Source organism: Miniopterus natalensis, chromosome 1 (assembly GCF_054644295.1).
Source record: "Miniopterus natalensis isolate mMinNat1 chromosome 1, mMinNat1.hap1, whole genome shotgun sequence".
NCBI lineage: Eukaryota > Metazoa > Chordata > Mammalia > Chiroptera > Miniopteridae > Miniopterus > Miniopterus natalensis.
In genome coordinates, this window is record NC_142081.1 from 36,792,731 (window position 1) to 36,813,457 (window position 20,727).

Below are 20,727 nucleotides of genomic sequence, written 5' to 3' on the forward strand. Positions count from 1 at the left end.
CTAATTAGGGAACACAAGTTGATTTAGTATCTGTCAAAACTAAAACTGACTTAAAAAGGCACTACAAAAAAAAAATCAAAATGTTGCAACATATTTTGCAAATACTCTAGAAATCGACAGGGTAACTGTGCCTGTGGTGGCCTGAAAAAAAAGCACAGGTCTAGAGTTAGGTTTTGTCACAGACTGTGTCAGGTAAAGGTGTCAAATCATACAAGTCATTTAACCTTCTCATCTGTAAAATAGGCTATTTGAGGATGAAACAAAAATTCCTTTTCAATTCCTTTTAAAACTACAAAATGTCATATACATATGTAAAAAATTCTTTTTAAAACTATAAAATGACAAATAGATATGATGCTAGAAATCTAGTTGAAAGAAATAAACTCTCCAACTTTTTAAGGCAGATAACATATACAAACCATGGTTCTTAGATAATCTGATGAATATTATGTATCCTTGCTCTACAAATAAGTGTCCATGCACACATACACACTGGTGTTTAATTTTAGAGTTTCAGAGTCTCCCCCTCCTGACCCGCAGTCTAGGTTAAGCAACCTTGCTGTGGGCTGGCCCATGTACACGGTAATAATTTCTACTCTTCTTTGTCCTGCTGACACCTACCAGTAGTAATGACTACCCAGGGAACTGTGATAAGACACTGAGGTGTGTCTGTACAGGGTATTGCATTTACAAAGCACTTTCAAATGCTCTTATTTCATCACAGTAGTATCTTCCATTTGATAAAAATACTTCAAGATGCATGACTCATTCAAATATCAATTATAATTCAACTTCTGAACTGTGATTTTTTTAAATAATACCAAACTGTTAATGAGAGTTAAATTCTTTTTTTTTGTTTTAAACATATATTTATTGATTTCAGAGAGAGGAAAGGAGATGGGGAGAGAGAGAGAGAAACATTAATGATGAGAGAGTCATTGATCGAGCCCGCAACCCGGGCATGTGCCCTGACAGGGAATCGAACCCCGATTGCCTGGATCCTAGGTCGACGCTCAACCACTGAGCCACGCCTGGACAGGCGAGAATTAAATTCTTAATCATGCTGTATGGCTATGTTGCTATCACATTTAGGCAGAAAAACCTCATTAATTAAGATGTATATATATTTATGAAAACCTATTTTATTTTACATTTTAGCATCTCAGAGAACTGAAAAAACACTTATAATTATTCTTATGGTTACCTAAATTATTCTCATTAGCAAGTATTTTAAAATATGCATATGATTTTTTAAATTACCATAGGAACCTAACCAATGACATCTTTGATTTGTTTCTTTGAGGAAAGTGGGGTTTTTCAATAAGTTACATTCTATTGGTAATCTTCAAAATTCAGTCTTTATTTATGGTTTTTGAAAGTTTAATTAATTTATTTTCTACAAGTGGATCAGAGTTTATTAAGGAGGGAGTAGAGAAGGTGGAGCAGAAATAGAAGTATGCAACACCCAAATGAAACCAAACCTGAGATTCCTGAAAAAAATCTATTACTCAATCGGCCACTTCCTCTCCCATAGACAGAGGGACTTGTCAGGGGAGATGAGGGAATAGGTCTGGTGGCAGGACCAGTGGTTGGCTCCTGGGGCTGGGAATGATCTCCGCTGAGCTTTCAAGGCCAGGCCGCCAGCTCAGGGTTGAGGCCTCAGAGGCAGTGCAGCCAGACCCAGCAAAATAGCTGCCACCGTGAAGCCCTGGGCAGCAATGTGGGTGAGCATCATGAGCTGGGAGTGCTGGCTCTGACCCAGTGGGAGCAGAGGCGGCCAAGGGAACGGCAGCCGCCATGCCCAGTCAGCCTATGGGTACCCTGGGTTTTCATGTGTCTCCCGTTGGATCTTCTCCTTAAAGCTTTTCATTGTCCTAGAGTACTCTCTTCCAGGGCCTTTCGGTCCAGCCCAGGCATCCCACCTGGGCATCAGGGCATTCTGCCCCACTCCCCCATCTCATCATCGCTCTGGCCTAGGCCAAGGCATCTGAGGGGACGGAAAGCTGTCCTCTGAAGTCCATCCTCGGAGTGATTCAGGTGGTAACTGCCTGCAGCTCCATCTCATCAGCGAAACAAAATTTATTTTTCAATGCTACATTAAATCTAACTATGTATTTACTGTTATGAAAGTTACATATTTTACTCATATGTCAAACTTGGAAGATACATGGGTTTTCATAAACATAGTTTTTAATTTGTTTTGTGGGTAAAACTGCTCCCTGGCTTGTGGAAGTGTAAATTCATAAAGGTACTTACAAAGTAACTTTATTACTTTATTAATATCCTCAGGGGGAAAAACATACACACACACACACACACACACACACACACACACAGAGTAAAATACACTAGGAAGGAGTAGCATCTGTATACATAATTTTAGTCAATTGTTTTCTATTAGCCTTTTCATCCTAATATAGAACATGCCATATGAGATTTTTTTTTCTTCAATTAAAATAGAGAACACACAGGTGGTCAGATAAAGCAGGACCAGAAAACAGAAGAGGGCCAAAGAAACAGAAGTCTGGGAAAACTAAAACTCCTATCTCCAAGGGGGTAAAGTCAACAGCAGATAAGATGGATGGCACAGCAATATAAGTTTCATTAGAAATAATCCCAACTTTGGGGTCTTTTTCTCCCCAATCTGAAATAAAGACCAATATAAACTCTTTTATAAGAAAATAGGCGGTCGATTATCACCTCATTCCCAGGTCACAGGGCCAAACAAATCAGCTCAAATGGTCAGAGGTCCATGTCATGTTAAGACTACCTCCTCATGGACAACTTGATCACCACAGCAGGAGTGGACAACACCAGGTGTTAAGCTAAGGACAGAACTGCAGCAAAGGTTAAATGGGTGTTTGCAACGCATTAAGCTTAGGCCTTGTCAACCCCAGGAAAGCAGAGGAACTTGGGCCCGCATTACACTAACAGAAAACTCATGGCACGAGGCACGAGGAAACAAGAAACCCTGTTCTTATGCAGGCTGGAAAGAAACCCCAAACAAACTAAGGCATTTCAAAAGAGGCCTTGCCTTCCTACATCGAGAAATCACAGGTAATTTATATTGCTGCGTTCTGTGTTAATATTTAAAATCCAATCTTTTTTTAATTCTCACTAGAGGATGTGGTGTGTGTTTTTTTAAATGACTTTAGAGAGAGAGGAAGGGGGAGAGAGAGAAACACCGATGTGAGAGAGAAACATCCATCAGTTGCCTCCCGTATGCGCCTTGACAGGGATGGAACTCAAACCTTTCGGTGTAGGGGGCGACATTCCAACTAACCGAGCCACCCAACAAGGCAAAAATCCAATCTTTACTAAGGGTCTTTTGAAAGTTTAAGGAAAAAAATGTGTATATTTCATACCCTTTTGAATGTTTAAACAACAAAATATATTTTTTTTCAACGCTAACATTAAATCTGAATACATTATTACTGTTATGGGTATTTATATGTCAGACTTGGGAGATAGGCATGAGTTTTCATAAACACACTTCTGTTACTTCTTTTATGGGTCCAATGCCTCACTACTGACTTGCTCTAGTCTTAAATCTAGATAACGATTGTTACCTTAGCTAGATCAGAAAAAAATAAAGTTGTAATACTGTGGGGCTTAAAAGTCAAGAGCCAACAGTTTTCTAGAGACTATGGAAGAATTCAAGAGAGGGAGATTGCTGGGGGGTAGGAGGGGGGAGGTGGAAGAGGGTATAAGGAGTATAAATGGGGACGGAAAAAAATAAAATAAATAAGAGAGGTAGAAATGTAACATTTTGTGTGTCCTCAAACAGCTTACTGCCTACCTGGGAAGATGTGACTAACCTCCATAACACAGACAATAATATCATGCCAGGAGAAGATATATAAACAGGAGTCGCCACTAACACATGTCAGGATTCAAACCCTGGAAAATGGAGTTCAGGTGACCAGTAACCAGCTTACCCAAGCTTCAAACAAAATGTCAGACCTTTTTCCACCCCTGAGAAAATATTTCAAAGTCACCTCAGTAGAAAATAGATTATACATTAAAATGCATTAATTTATATCCTGTATCTGTAATATACTGAATACAAATTTCCTGAAAACTTATTGGTCAGAAACATGAGTGGCGGCTAGTTCAAGAATCCATAAGGCAATTGTTAAAGGAAATTTTATGTTATAAATTAGATAACTTCTACTAGCTTTCCTTGCTAGATTTTACTCTACATCTGAAATTCATGAAAATTTCTCTTTCCATTTCTCTAGACCCCATAAACAGTAAAATAATGTAGTATATTACAAATCATCAGTTCAACATCCTTTTTGCAGATTGAAAACGAATGTGGACTCAGTTAATGAATATGAGAGGTTAAAAAGATTGTATTTGGATTTTAAATTCTAGCCTGGCCAGGCGTGGCTCAGCGGTTGAGCACTGACCTAGGATACAGGAGATTGGGGTTCGATTCCTCGCCAGGGCACATGCCCGGTTGTGGGCTTGATCCCCAGTCAGGGGCGTGCAGGAGGCAGCCGATCAACGACTCTCTCATCATGGATGTTTCAACTCTCTCTCCCTCTCCTTTCCGTTCTCTGAAATCAATGCAGATATATTTAAATAAATAAATAAATAAATAAATAAATAAATAAATAAATTCTACATGACACTTGACATTTCTTAAAAACTATTCCCTGATCTCATTTCCTCAAGGTCACCTTTGGAAATCTTGGGCATATTTGAAAACTTCCTTAAATATGTTAATTTTTACGCATCTCCTTCTATAATCACAAGTAACATGAGTTTCTCAGCAGACATTTCAAAAATGGCACCATCACAGCTGACCCTTGTTTCAGCTTGACACTAAACTATGCAAAAAATTAACTTTACCACTATATTTAGATGGGATTAGTTAAGTATAGAATTCTATTTTCTTTGGGGGAAAAGATACTGAAAGCATTTCTGAGTGTTGTTATAAAATACATGCAACCACACAAAATTCTACTCTATTTTTTGGCTTGCTCACGTATGTCACCAGCTTTATTGCTGAGATTTGTTGACACCATACTCACATCACTCCAAGATCAGACTGATAAACTACTAATCCTTCTCAGTCATGGGCTTGGAAGTATAAGATAAAGGTACTATCCACTAGTTACTCTTCAAGAAACAAATCAGTTTCCTTTTTATAACGTATTTTTGAGAAACATAAGAAAAGGCCTTGCTGCAAACATCTTTGAAAAAATTACAGTTTCATAAAATAAAAGTCTGCTTTGCAAGTTAGCTATATCTGAAATTTCTAGCCCAATTTCCCTTTACTTTATTTATTTATTTAAACAGAGTGCAACTCAGGCACCAAGCAAAAGAGTAAACTCAAGAGCTATCAATTATAATTATTTTTTAATTCATTAATGCAATGAGGATAGCCAATGGTAAACTATTTGGAAAAGTTTTAACTCTTATTTTGTTATAGAAATTACACCTCAATTTATTTGTTTCTAAGGTTAAATTTTTATATTCAGAATATTTGACAAACTGCTATGGAATTATGAGAAATTAAAGAGTCTGGAATTTAGTTGTGTTATACTCCCCATTACAGCCCCTATGCCCAGACCACAGTGCACTTTTTTTTTTAATATATCTTTATTGATTTCAGAGAGAGGAAAGGAAAGGGAGAGAGAGAGAGAGAGGAACATCAATGATGAGAGAGTCATTGATCAAGCCCGCTACCCGGGCATGTGCCCTGACCGGGAATCAAACCCGATCGCCTGGATCCTAGGTCGACGCTCAACCACTGAGCCACGCCCGGCCAGGCCACGGTGCTCTTTTATAAGAGCTCAGAGCACCCCCTACTTTTTAGTAATACTTGTCAAAACTGAACAATTATATACCCTGTTATCTGACATCTGCCTTTCCAGCTAAAAGGTAAAAGCTTCAGGAAAGCAGGTACCACCAAGCATGTCACATTCATACTTTCTCCAGGGTCTTCTGTACACACTATTTGTCAAATGAATGGGGGAAAAAAAAAAGGACATTTAAAACAGTATTAGCCATTAGAAAGAAGCATATCTAAAATAATAAAATGGTCTGCAGTAATGACTCATTTACTTGGAAACTTCATCCACTCACATAACAGAATCAGAGAACTGGCAATAAATGAGGTGTTCAGTAAATCAATACTCAGAGAGATTACATAAATGTTACTACGAAGCTACAAAGGAATGGATGCAGTAAATTAAGAAAGCCCTATTGAGGAAGTAGATTTTACACAAGATTTTGATTTTCTAATTCTTCTATAGCACCATTATAATCATAGATTACCATCCACTGGAAGCTAAATCTAAACCACAGTCAATCTAGTAAACCTAAAATAAACTTGCTAGGCACTAGTAAATTATAAGATGTAGTCACTGCTCTCATGAAACTTTTAATACAGCTGGGGAGCTAGAAAAAATATATAAAAAGATGTGTATATAGGAGCATGTGCTACGTTCCAATGAAGTGACCCACGGAGCACACAGCTCAGTTCCGTAGAAGGAGAGGAAGCATGACCCAGACTAAGTGTGGGTGTGCTGGATGGGACAATGGGGAGATCAACTGGGCTGGACTTAGGGAGCTTTGCAATGACATTGGAAAGTCAGTCAAGTAAGTACAACACAGGGATAGCAAACTCACATGCCTGCAGGAGCAGATAACAAAGGAGTGAAGCCTGCAGGATAAAAAACGCCAGCAGCCACTTGGTCTCAATGTTGGGGGCAAGGGGAGCTCTGCTGGGGACTTTGGGCAACTGCAGAACACTCATGCTCCGTGTAAAAGGGGAAGCTTGTATGTTGCTCCAAAAGATCATTGTCACACCTTCCAGTTTTTCAAAAGAAGGTGTAAAATTAAAAAATTTTAACGCATAATTTCTCAGTTTTTAAATGTTGGCAAATAAATGTTTTTAACGCTGCGTTAAAAAACAAAACATGTCTACAGCCAATCTTCCCAGCGGGCCACAGACTTGCAACTCTGGTTTGGAATGTTGAATTCCACACTAAGCGACCTGGACTTCATCCTACAGTCGCTGACTTAAGAAACTTAACACTTGTTTCAAAATTTGCTTAGTTTTACACCTCTGCACACTCCAGTGTTTACCATGTAAAATGCTCAGCACTGCCAAACTATTTCACATTGGCCTTGTGTATTTCTGTTACAAGCCAGGTACATTCATTTAACTAACTGTAGAGTGACTTATAAGTTTCAGCTGAAAAAACATTCAAAATGATACCAATAAAACCGTGTTGACAGAGCAGTACCTAAGAGAACGCTGGCATGAAGTGCATATGCCACAATCCACGAGAAACACACATATAATCACTGAGCTCCGCTTCTCAAAAAACGTGCTATCATCTACTGCAAAGAAAAAGCCCTTGCTCTTTCCAGCATTTTCCCATAATTAGCCACTTTCTAAAAACTATTACTGTACTTTATTACCAAACAACACTCGAACACATGTAACAAAGTTTTAATTCTACAATCACTGTAAGCTTTTAACTACCCAAAAACAATATTTAGGCATTAAAGGCCTAAGTGTTAGCATTTTAATCAGCTTAGGGAAAGAAAAGGTAATTAGTATCAGAGGCTTGTTGATTCGTTCTGATGATAGTATTATAGAAAGTTAACATTATAATTCAAAGGTAATTCCCAGAAGAGAAAATTCCTGGTGCATAATTATGACATAAAATACAGAGCTATGGAAACTGCTTAATCACATGCTTTGAAATAATATTCACAACGAAAGTCATCAACAAAGTAAAAAAGAAATATCAAGCAAGCCATGTTTCCATGACTTCACTTGCTCTGGCTCCTGAGAGCCCCAGCGCTGAGCCATCCCCTGCGTGAATGAAGGCTTCCAGGCTCGTGGGGCACCGTGGTGCGTGCGTGGACTCCACAGCCCAAACCTATCACCACTACTGAAAGAGAAGCCAGCTCAGAGGGCATGTCTCACTGGGGCTCTGCTGTATCGTTTTCAAATAAAGGATCAATGGGCTCAACTAGAAAACAAAACAAACAAGAAAGTCTTAACAAAGTGACCGTGCCTCCAAGATACAGTTCTTACCCAAAGGGATGCAATAAAAAAAATAAAAAATAAAAAGAGAGAGAGAGAGAAACTACATTAGGACTCTTTTCTATTTCAAAGAAACGGACTACAATCCACACACTAGAGCTTTGCCAATAATAACCGGGGGGAAGCTGAAAGGCTCCCATCCCTGGCAGAGTCTACTAAAGACTCTCGTGGCCCCAGCATTCCAAAGTCCCACCCCTCATCCTATCAGACGTGTTAAAATGTACTCACATCCAATATTGAATATTTATGAGAAACTGAACTGAAAGTCAGAATTATCTTTCATAAGCTTTTCATTCTCTCTTGAGCCCACTCCAATGAGGTTTTCATCCCCAATCCTCCATTGACACAGCTCGGGTGGCCTGATGCGGCTCAGGTCCAAGTCACCAATGACCTCCATTGCGAAACCCAATGAGCACCTCCCAGTCCTCACCCTACTTGACCTCTAACCAACCCATGACGCCACTGATTCACTCTCTCCTCCCTTGAGACACTTTGACTTTAAGGATATTCTGATTTCCTTCCTACTCTTCTGGCTGCTACTTCTCAGTCTTCTCTCCTGGTTGCTCCTTTATCAACTCAACCTCTCAAGGCTGAAGCACCCCAGGCTCAACCCAAGTACCTTGTCACAGAAAAAGAAGTCATAGTTCCTTCTTCCCATGTGCGGGTCAACAGAATTATCAATATCTTCTAAAAATAACACTGTTACTTAGGAAATGGAGACACCTTAATAATTTCCACTATGTTAGAAGTATGTGCACCAAGTATCCCGCTTAAGATACTCTCTTATGGGATTTCTCCTCCAGAAACTGTAAATACGGATATGACCCAAAGCTTAAGCCATGGACTGCTTTCTCTACACACATTCCCCAAGTTATCTCATCCAAACTCTGTTGGTGACTTCCAAATTTATATCTGCAGCCTACATGTATTCTTTAAGCTCTTTTTAAGAATGTATTTCTATTGATTTCAGAGATAGAGGAAAGGAGAGGGAGAGAGAGACAGAAACATCAGTGATAAGTCACTGATTGGCTGTCTTCTGCACGCCCCCTGCTGGGGATAGAGCCCACAACCCCGGGCATGTGCCCTGACCAGGATTCGAACTATGATCTCCTGGATCATAGGTCAATGCTCAACCACTGAGCCATGCCAGCTGGGATATTCTTTAAACTCTTGATTCCTATATTCAACAACTTACTCAACTTCTCCACCTGGACGATGAATAACATGTTTAAAACAGCTTGGAGTTGTCTTTCTCAAACCAGCTCCTCCATGAGATCCCCATCTCAGTTCATGGCAACCCCATAATTATGCAAAAAGTCCTGGTGTTATCCTTACTCTGATCTCTTTCTCATATTCCTCAAACAGTTGACCAGGAAATCCTACTGGTTCAACCTATAAAATAAGTCTTGGTCATTTCCACTGCTATTGGCATCTCTCAATTGGATTACTGTAACAGCTGCTAACCTGATTCGCTGCTCCCTTGACCACCCTTGACCACCTGCTCCATTTTTCTATCTCAATACTGCAGCCAGTGATTCTATTAAAATGAAAGTCAAATCACCTTACCCTCTGCTCAAAACTCCCCAACGATTCCCCATGTCACTCCTGGCCCACCATGCAGGCCCTGCGCGACACGCTCTCCAAACCTCTTTGACCTCATCTGGTGCTCTGTGGCCCTTCTAACTGTCCCTGGAACACACTGGGCACATGTCCACCCGAGGCCTTTACTAGTCCCTCTGCTGGAACACACTTCCCCCAGGTGTCTCTGTACGGCCAACTCCCTCCCTCAAGCCACCTCAGTGAGGCCAACTTTGACCACACTACAGTAAGCCCTCACTTAATGTTGTCAACGTTGTCAATAGGTTCTATGACTTTAAGCAAAAGACATATAATAAAACCAGTTTACTATAGGGTAACTGATATAAACGAGTTAAGTTCCTATGGCATCTCATCAATGTTATAATGAAACGATGTTGAACAAAACGAGGATCTGCTGTACTTCATATTGCCAGTGCTCCCACTTCCTACCTCCTATATGCCTATAAAGTTTGCTTTGTTATGTTTATTGCTTGTCTCCTACTAGGATATAAGCTCCATGAAGGCAGAGCTTCTTGATTTTGTTCACTGATGTATCTCTGGAGCCTAGAACACTCCCTGGCACATAGCAGGCAAACATTATGCGGACTGAATGAATTTAATTAAATATTTAATAATTTCAATTTCATAGTTTTCTTTTAATATTTGAGACTTTTATCAGATCCTGAATATTTTTGTTGTTCTTAAAAAAGCTCATTTGTACTTGAAAAATAGAAGGATCCCAGCCTAATCTCATGGCTCAATACAAATCCAGTGGCCCCAGGACAGCCAGGAACATCCTACCTTTGGCCCTCACTGATTCTCCTCCCTAAAGCCAGGGCTCCATTTAGTATGTATCTGAAACATCCAATACCTTTCCACACTCATGTGTTCTGTTCTCCCACCCAGACAAGAAACACCTGGGTAGGACTTGCACAAAGTATTCAACGTAGACAAGGATACTTCATGAAGATGTAAAACCTGTTTTTTGATGGACTTAGTGAACAGTTAAAAGCATTAAGTTTACTAAGTTCAAGATATTACACAACACATAACAGGGAACAGGGTTATCTGGGGTAGGTCCCCCTTTTAATAAACAGATCAGAATGATACATCATGATTATTCTGGAGGAGCCTGTGCCTATTTTGACTGGGCTTATAATTATGCTGTTTAGATGTAAATGTGTCTTTCTAATGTGCTTAAGTTTGTTTTTCTTAAACACTTCCTTTGAAAGTTTCAGACTATTAATTTCCTTTGAACAAATGGTTTAAAATCTTAAGCTCTGGGCCCCATAACAGAAAATTATAAAGGGGTCTGGGGCTGGGAGGAAGAAACAATTGCCTTATACTGTACCAATAACAGTGGCTTTCTTTAAAAGGACTCATGAAATCTACAGGGTTACAGGAGCAAAAGACGTGGGCCACTGGCACACTTTAATTTTAAAAGTACTTTGCACAACATTAGTCATTGTAAAGAGAATTTTTAAATCTGCAGATTTACTTTTTGGCATCTGGGAAGAAATAATTATCCAGCAGGCAGGAGCGGGGGGACTAAGATAGCTAAGAATTAGAAGAGAATCAGGAAAAATAACTCGATCACTTAGTGATCAGTAAGACAGGCCAGCTGTTCTTGTGCAGCACTACAGACTGCCCCTTATCTTCAGCTGAGAAATACTAGGGTTTGTTGCCTAATGAATGCCATCAATAAACAAAATACAGAGTGGGGCAAAAGCAGGTTTACAGTTGTGAGCATGGGAAACAGTTTATTCTTGTATTATTATTTATTATTGTATTATTTTCCATGCGAACAATTGTAAACCTACTTTTGCCCCACCCTGTATAATAAAATCTTGTGAACAACTGCTTACTAACGAAAGCCTAGGGGAAGTCTAAGAAAACTTTAAATCCTTCTATACATCATTTCTTTCTGTCTTTGGTAATAAGAGCTAACATTGCTTGACTTTTTACTATGTGTCAGACCATGCCAGTTGCTTTACATACACTATTTTGTTTCATAATCGACACAACGCTGTGGGATAGTTACTATTGTCTCCATTGAACAGATGAGGAAAAAAGGTTCAGAGAGGTTAAGTAACTTCCCCAAGGTTGCACACTGGAGAACAGTGGAGCCTGGATTTGGGCCCCAGAGAACTGATCTAAAAGATCTCGACATTTCTACTTCACGGCCTCTCTTCCATGTTACTCTTTTCTGTAGTTCATTTCAGTGAGCAACTTGTCAGAATTGTGGCCCTAGAGTGACCTCATTTTTTATTTTCTACGATTAAACATGCTGTTATAAGCAGTATTTCATTCGAGCAGGATATATTTACTACCCATTTGTAAAACGTCTGCTATTTTACCCGTTTTTCACCTTTCTAATGAGCTTAGATTCTTGGCCTTTTTTTTTTAACCATGTAAACGTCATTTTTCTCTTTAGGGAAACATGAAAGAAACTATCAGTAGTTTTCCTTTGCAAGCACTTTGTTTTATCTATTAGATTTCTCAGTGAAATAATAATCCTACGTTTTACAGTAAGTGCCTCCTGGGGACTGCCACAGATTTCAGCATCAGAATGTCACTGCTGTTTTAAGTAGATACCGGATGTTTCCAGGGATATTTAAGAATTAAAAAACCTTGGGGAGAGGGGCTAGGGGGTGGTGTACATTAAAAGTGGGGAGTCATAATGGCAGGAAGAGGCCAAAAAAAAACCCCATTTTTTGCAACATTTTCTTAAGAATGAACTATTTAAAAAGTATTTAGGAAGCAGTCCTCTGAAATTAGGGTCACATCCCAAATCACTTATGAATCGATGAAACAATGAGTCAGGAGGGACAAGATATCACTTCCTTGGCACTCAAAAGCCAAGGTCTCACTGGAGAGCCCTAGGAGAGGGTGAGGAAAGGAGAGAGGAAGCAGAGGCAGAGCAGGCTTGAGGAAGTAAAATTCTGCCTCGCTGGGCCACACCTTCATTTTCTCAGGACAGGTCTGAGTCTATCTGTCCACAGGACACCTTTGTGTGAATCAGAAAAGGGTTCCCTGTCCTCCAGGCCAGTGGACTCGGTCAGGGGGCTGGGTTTCAGCCCTCAGATGGCACTAGTCTAGATCAGACCATCAGAACCAGCTTCGACCCTGGCACTGGCGTTTGCTGTAAGACTCTGTATGAGTCACTCAATCTCAAGGGACCTCAGTCCCTCCACCTCTAAAAAGTGATGGGACTAGCTAACTGTCACCTAAGGTCCCCTCCCTCTTCCCAGTTCTCAAATGAAATCTGGCAACATCCAGTTGGTATATTCCAAACGGAGTCCCTGAAACACTAGGAATCTGTGGACTGAGTTGAGCCTTTAGTGTTTTCATGATATTGCATTTTTTCTCTCTCACATTTCTGAACTATTTTTTCTCTTTTAATCTTGACTATACTCTTCCTTTAGCTCCAAAGTGCTTGTTTTTTCTTGAGTCATCTAAAGTTCATGCCTGACGACATCAGCCCCAAACTACTCAAATGTCCATCAGTAGAATGGATACATAAATTGGGTATATCCATTCACAGAAATAATAAAGAACTGCATCAATTTGGACGTGATACTATGTTGAGCCAAAGAAGACACAAAACAGAACTTACATTTTATTTCATTTAAATGCAGCCCATGAATGGGTTAAAGCCAAGCACTGGCAATCAGAGTGAGAACAGTGGTTGCCCTGGAGCAGGGATTCTAACTGTAAGGAGAGGCTTCTGGGGGCTGGCAATGTTGTTTCTTGATCTGGATGCCGGTTACATGGGTATGATCACTTTCTGCTATACACTTCTAATCTGTGCATTTTTCTGGTTGTATGTAATTATTCAACAAGTTCACTCAAAGACATTAAGCCATAGGGACCCTTCTCCCCGCAAAAAAGCAATCAACTAAAACTGGACAGCACAAGTGGTGCTACCTATAGGGAGAAAATGAATTACCTTTCATTTAATGTTAACTAGACAGAGGACCACCTGAGAAGCTAAGTAAGAAACTTCATTAATTTCCTAATATCTTAATCCAGAATTTGCTTGATTTTTATAATGATTTCCTCCTTCACATGAAGCCATGGCAATAAGTTAGTATTGCTTTTCCCTGTCTCCATATATAAGTAAAATGCTACTGCTCAAAGTTCTATAATATATACATACAAAGGTATTAGAAAACATTTAAGAAGACCCCAGGATAATCAATTTAGAATACTGAGGTTCTAAATAGGTACTTTTGGTCAGAATTATCCCAATTATCACATTAACGAAATCACCTAGATAGTGCCCAAATCTCCACTCAGTTCCGTGCTGTACAGATCAAACTCCACTAGGTAAGGTCCCACAGGTGGGGAAAGGCATCCAAGAAAATGCCGTGCTTCAGACAACTTCAGGGAAGCTCCCACAAACCCTGCCTTCTCCTTCAGCCTATATGTGGTTCATCTGTGAATTTGTTTCAGCACCACCTTTTGCTATTCCTCCAGTAATACAACCAGCTTGTCAAATCAGTGATTTCTTTTCCCCTTCCCAGTGTTCAAAACTCCCTCTCTGATCAATGTGGTATACTGCACGACTCCATTTGATACATATAAAAAGTGATAGTACACAAATTTGCATTAGAAGTAATTATACCACTAATTCATATAAGATAACTGGAAGCACAGCTTGTTTCCTCTCAAAACTCTGTGATAACTTCTGCCATTACTTCCATAAAGCTCGTCTGGTCCCAGAGCATGGGGGTGGGCAGTTGTAGTTCTTCCAAATGCTGGGGCACAAATTAAAATATTTGTAGAACCATTAGAGCTTCAACAACAACAAAATGTTTCCAGTCTTTGAAATGGGAAGTAGGGTGGGGGAGGTGGGGTGACACAATCATAAGCATCCAGTCCCTGAACAATACTGAACACCAAACGAGTGATTCAACACAAATTTCGGGTAAGGTTTCCACGAGAAACGTCACTTAGCGCTATTTCATGTTGTAAACAGACCTTATGGGGCACCTTAATTCTAATCCTTTTTTCTCAGCTAAAAAGACCTTGTTCTTTAATTCCCAATTTTAAATAGAAAGTTCTCCCTACACTCATCCTTCTAAGTTTAGATTTTCTTTGCAATTCAATGCTCGGTATTCTACTTCCTCCTTCCTCTCAAATGATCCCTTTCACTCGTTCCTACTTATTTTTACAGGCCCCCAAAGCCTCTTCCTCAGGCTAACGTGCAATTCAAAAAGTCCTCTCAACGACCCCTATCTCAAAGTTTAACTACAGAGGCCAGCAATACCATTTTTCCCGTTTGAGTTTTAGGAGAGATACATTTTAACTACAATTTCACTACTCATAAAATTCCTTCTCTAAATCTTTCCTAACCACCCTGCCCCCACTTGGTTGCTCTATACACAATCACAATGTAATCAAACTCCCAAAATATGTAATTATATAATTGTACAAAGACTTCCTAAGATATATATAATTTTAAGTGTGCAACACACACCCTTTTAACTATGGTGCTGGAAGTACAGGTTGAAAAAATGCTGGAGTTTTCTTATAAGTTGTGTGTGTTGGTTCTTGTTGGCAGAGAAGACAGGGGGATGGGAGGATCATCATACAAGGACCAATCGCTGTATCATAAAACATAAACTGTGTTCCAATAGGATTCTACTGAAGATTGTCAACACACTTAAAACTTTTCTTTCTTTAAAAGAAGAGAGTTGAAGTTGGCATAATTGAAAGCCAAAGCTTCTATGCCTTGTCCATAAGGATACACAATACTGATTACCTTGTTTCCCCACTTACAAAATAGGCTTCATCTACCAAACCAGAGCATTTACGAGGTTTGTATTAATGAGTAATTGGAAAAACTCATCTCTGCATGAATGTAGAAAACTGTCTGTTCTTTAGAAGACCTAAAACAATATTAAAATGACTCTAGAAAAGGCCCCTGAAATTTAGTTCTGAACCCAGAAAACCACTGAAAGGGTAATTTGTGCATGCCATCTGGGACCCAGGCAGCCTCATCAACTAAAGGGAAAACTTGTTGAGATCATCCAAATCTAAAATTCACATACATTTTTACATCTGGACTGAATTAATCTTTTCTTGGTACTGGCTTTCATGTAATAAAATAATTGTTTGCAGGTTTTATATTTTTTGTAAACCCGTAGCCTTAGAAATCAAAATGTGCAACATCCAAGTTGAAAACTACAAAGAATTCCTTTATCAAAAAAGTTAGTTGTGAGACAGGACTCATTTACACTAAACTCTGAACTTGACAGCTCAGTCAAAAACAATTCTGTTTGAAACTTTCATTTCAAGCATCTGACACAAAAGGCTACACAGTCTATTATGTCATTGGTTCTGAAAGCCAAAAGGTTTATAAGTGAAGTTAAAAGTGGAAACAAAGTACAGAAACTAGAAAAGCTCCACAACTACATCCCCCCCAATTCAGCTAGTCTAGCTGAATGAGTTTTTTAAAAACTTGTAGCTAAAAATTATTACCTAACAGATTTTGCTTTCCAAAGCAGTCTTATCCTGGCCTGTATTGTTTTCCTGTAGAGCTAGGAGCATCTTAAATCTTCCAGTTCAAATTATGTTTTTGAAACTGGTAGTTTACCCCTGTTGACCCCCTAAAAGGAGAGGGTGAAAATAGAGAAAGGTTTCCTGTCCCTTAAAATGTTCTGAGCACTGCAAGAGCTGCTGCTAACTGTGGTCCGTAGGTGTCAGATCTCAGGCATTCTTACAAGCAATTGGGGGGGGGGGGCGGGGAGTTGGATTCGTTCATATTACAGTCAGTCTGCTTTCTGGAGAAGATATCCTGCAGATAACTTGATAGTAGATATCCCCTGGAGGACCCTTCTCATCTAATAACCCCGAAGGCCCATTTTAATATGAAATATAAATCCAATACGTTTACAAACATACTGAAAGAGAACTCGAAGGTCAGTTGTCTCATATTGTGAAATATTTTCATTTTTAATATAGTACTTTTATTTCTCAAAACCACATCCAAGGAAAATGATTAAGTGCTAGAAGTTTTATACTACATGGAACAACAGCAAACGCATCTGTTTTCCTGCCTCTCTTCTCTCCCCTCCCCCACTCTCCATCCTGCTGGCTGTTTGTAGGTCTTGGTGGTTGTTAAAATTACTCTCTACAATGGTCTCAAAATGCTGTCGATTCTGAAAAACCTCTTATCCTTTAACATTGCTGAGACTAAATTTATGTGCTGTTCTAAAGAAGAAAAATCCAAAAGTCAAAAAGCCTTTTTAATGACAGATGTATTACGGAAAATTTTCCCCACAAAGTTTTGATGCTGTGAAATATCAACTCCCTGAAATCACAGAAAGGAAATGACTTACATTCTTGGAAAATGAAGCCACTAGCAGCTTTCTCCAGCAGTATTTTCTAATCCGTAAACTACACCCTGTGGCAACGGGGAGTATTTCCTGCAAAAACTAAATTTAAATAGATGCTTATAAAACCAATAAACAAACATCGTCGGGTCCCAGAGAAAAAGAGACAGAATCATACATGGAAAATCCAGCACAAGATACTTTTTCTGAACAGTAAACACACACACACACACCACACACACACACACACACACAGAGAGAGAGAGAGAGAGAGAGAGAGAGAGAGAGAGAGAGAGAGAGAGAGAGAGCGAGAGAGAGCTGGAGAGCACAGGCTTGAAGTCAAAAGCAACCCGAGAACATTGCTGAAGTTTTCCTTCCCCGCTGTGGGCAATGCACAGCTCCGGAGGGAAATACTGGCAAAACAGATTTGTGCTAAAAAAACAAAAACGAAAAGGGTGTAAAGAAGCTAATATTTCTCTGGACAAACAACTGCATGCTCTGAAAATCTGCCAGCTTTCACTCAAACTTTAAAATATGCGTATTTTGACAGCTTTCCATTTATTCATGCCTTTAAGAAAACGCCCTCACCATCACCATTTGGTTATGCCGTCCCGGGACTCGAGGTGCTGCTCTAACCCCGCTGGACCTCACACTGGCGGCTCCCAGCTGTCCATACCTGACAGTTCCTGGCCATCCCAGAGGAGCGGCTGGCGGTCCCCTCTGCCTGGGGCCGGGCCTGCGCGCCGCGCGCAAGCTCCTCCAGGAACCCAATTCTGCAGGCTGCGCCCCCTTCTCACATCCCGCCGAGGCCCCCTTCTGGCGCCGCCGAGCTTCAACTCAATCTCCGTCTCCCCGGACTAGGCACTTTCAGGGACCAGGGGGCAGACGCTGCGCTCGGGTCCCTTCCCGCAGCCGGACAGCCCGGCCCCAAGGCGCGCACAACAGGCGGCAGGCACCGCACCCAGGAACGCAGGGCTCAGGGGCTGGCCCCGGCGCCCAGTCACAGCGACCGGGCGCGACGGCTAGGCGCCCCCAGAACAGGGCAACGGGGTCCACCGTGGAGCCGAGCGCGACGCATCGAGCCCGGGGCGCAGCCAGCAGCCGGCCTCCCGGCCTCCCGCCCTCGCCGCCCAGGCAGCCCCGGAGCTCCGCGTCTCCCTCGCTGCCCCGCTCGGTTGCCCCGGGGCCCCGTCCTCCCGCCCCGGCGTGGGCGAGCTCTGACTCGCAGGGGGCGACCTACCAGCCCGGTGCCCGACGCCCAGGGCAGAGGAAGCAAGAAGACGAAGAAAGACGCGGCGAAGGGAACACTGCTTTCGCTGGAGCTCGCGACTTTCCCGAAACCCTCCCAAAACCCGGTCCAGCCGCCGCCGCCGCCCGGCCGGCAGGGGGCACAGCGGGCGGCCGGGCGCAGCAGCCGGGCTAGGGGGCGGGCTGGGAGACCCCAAGGCGCCGGGGTCCCGCTCGTACCTTGAATAGAAGTGTGGAGCACCAGCGTCGGACGCACACCCGCGCTCTGTCCTCCGGCCCCGCGCCGCGCCTGCCCCGCTCCTCTCAGCCCTTGGGCCTGGGCAGCAGGGGAGCGCTCGGCCCCGCCCCCCGCCCCCGCCTCCGCCCCGCCCCCGGGCCCCGCCCCCGCCCCGCCCCGCAGAGGCGGGGGCGGCCGCGGAGCCGCCGGAGCCCAGGGCGGAGATCGGGGCCGCACGTGCAGCGCCGGCCGACCCCGCCCCGGACCCAACCAAGCGTCCCGCGCGGGGGTGCCGCGCGTCCGGCGAGAGCGGGCGGAGGAGCCGCCCCTCCGGGGTCTGGGGAGGGCGGCGACCCGCAGGAGGTCGCTGTGGGTGGACCACCGCCATCTAGGCCTTTCCTCGCGCGAAGGACTCAGAGGCGCGCGGGGACAGTGTCCGCGCCCCCGCTCCTGGCCCACGGCCCCGTCCGACTCCCGCCCCCGCTCCCGGGGACGCTCCCTTCCCAGCTCGGTCGTGCGGGCCGGGGGTGGCTGTTTGGCCTCGGCGTCGTTTTACTAATTCGGAACGACGGGCGGGAGGCCACTCGGAGAGGAGGCGTTCCCCGCGCGGGCGGCTTCGTGACTCCCGGCTTCCCGCGCCCACCTGCTCACCCAAACTGGGGACGCCGAGCCCCCCAGAATCGCCCTCTGGATGGAGGGGCGCCGCCCGGGACCCTAGCTCGGCCTCTGCGGGTCCGATGGAGACACAGCCTCTGCGGGCTGTAGCGTCAGTGCCGTGACCCCTCCAAAATTACATTTGTCCGCTCCAGGTGGTGTCCGGAGAGGGCGACGGGTGATGGGAGGGCCGGTGGAAGATGTTTTTATGGCACTGAGGTCGAGGATTTTTTTTGCCATCTGTAGTTGGGCCCTCCGTGAGCCTGCGCCCACTGGGCGTGGAGACCGTGGGACGGACCCAGCCTCTTACCGGCGCCCTGGCCTCGACCCACGAACCCACGAAGCTCCAGCCTCCTGGGCTTCTGCCCTCCCGCGTCTCAGGCGGGCTGTGGAGCCGCCGACCTCTGGCCGGGGGAGGGAGGGGTAACTCCCCCAGGGCCCCTCACCAAAGGAACGATGGGCTGTTTGTTCAGGCTATGACAGTTGGGTGAGGAGACGAGGAGGGAGGACCTGAGAAACGGCGCTACCTAAAATCAGATTTATGCCCATAGAAGCCACCTTTAAAACTGGCCCACTCTTTTGATCCAAATATAAATATGTAAAGCTAGCCGTTGGTTACTGGTTTAGAGCAGCGATTTTCAACCCTTTTCATCTCAGGGCACACATAAACTAAAAATGAAAATTCTGCACAACAAAAAATGTGTTTTTTGGTGAAGTGACAAAAAAAAAAGTATAATTTTTGATTCAGTCACACTCGATGGCCAGTGTTGTGTTGGCTGTTGTCATTTTTTTATTTGACAATCTAAGGGAAAAGAGGTCAGTGCCCCTGACTAAATAGTCAGGTATTGCATGTTTTAAAAAATTCTTGCGGCACACAGGTTGAAAATCAATGGTTTAAAGTATGCTAGTCTGTGTGCCTTGTTTGCTTGGCAAAGAAATTCAGTTTTGTGTCCATTAGAACAGAAGCTCACCTGGAATAGTTGTCTCATTCACAGCTTTTACATTTGGGAAACCAGGACATTAGAACTGAGTATGAGGAACGGTGATCTTTTGTCTTTTCACAATTGACAGTACATTCAGAGCTTATTTCTGATAAAGCAGAGTGGTCTCTAGGGATATTGCACATATGATTTAGAGTCATGACTCCATTATGGAAAGGACAAGAACTATGTTTCAATGACTGCTTTTAAAATGAGCTGTAGTTAATTAAAAGACTAAATTAAAAATTGGTTAATGGTAGTTTATTACAATGTAGGCATTTAAAAGTGGAGGAGTGAACTTTCATTTTCATCTGTTATATGCATTCAAAATGAACGCATAGTGAACACTAGTTGGAAAGGTCTTAAATTAATTTGATGTCTAATGAGATAATCCAGCATTTCATATATAAATATAAATGAGAAAAATGAATAATATATTACTACCTTGGAAAACAGTTCCTAAGTCTGATTTCTTTTCAGGCTTTGTGCATAAAAATCTAGCGAATGCAAAACAACATATTGTTAGATTGCGAAACATTGCTGCAATATAAAATAATTAGGCAACCCAAGGAGCAAAATATTTTTAAACAGCTTTTTTTAAACATGTGTTTAAGATTGGGTTTATTGTCTAGAATT

At 42.4% G+C, this 20,727-nt stretch overlaps 1 protein-coding gene across 4 annotated transcripts in view; it reads right to left on the reverse strand.

The window, feature by feature from the left end:
- FRMD6 (FERM domain containing 6) overlaps positions 1 to 18,499 on the reverse strand; it is a 72,940-nt gene extending 54,441 nt beyond the window's left edge. For 2 of the 4 annotated variants that reach the window (XM_087820520.1, XM_087820507.1), the window contains exon 1: positions 18,233 to 18,306. The gene's annotated coding sequence lies outside the window, so the exon portion shown is untranslated. Of the gene's footprint in view, positions 1 to 16,998; positions 17,104 to 18,232; positions 18,307 to 18,459 lie in introns of those variants that run through there. The other 2 variants (XM_087820517.1, XM_016198109.2) reach the window with 2 other exon arrangements.
- Between the last annotated feature and the right edge of the window lie 2,228 nt (positions 18,500 to 20,727).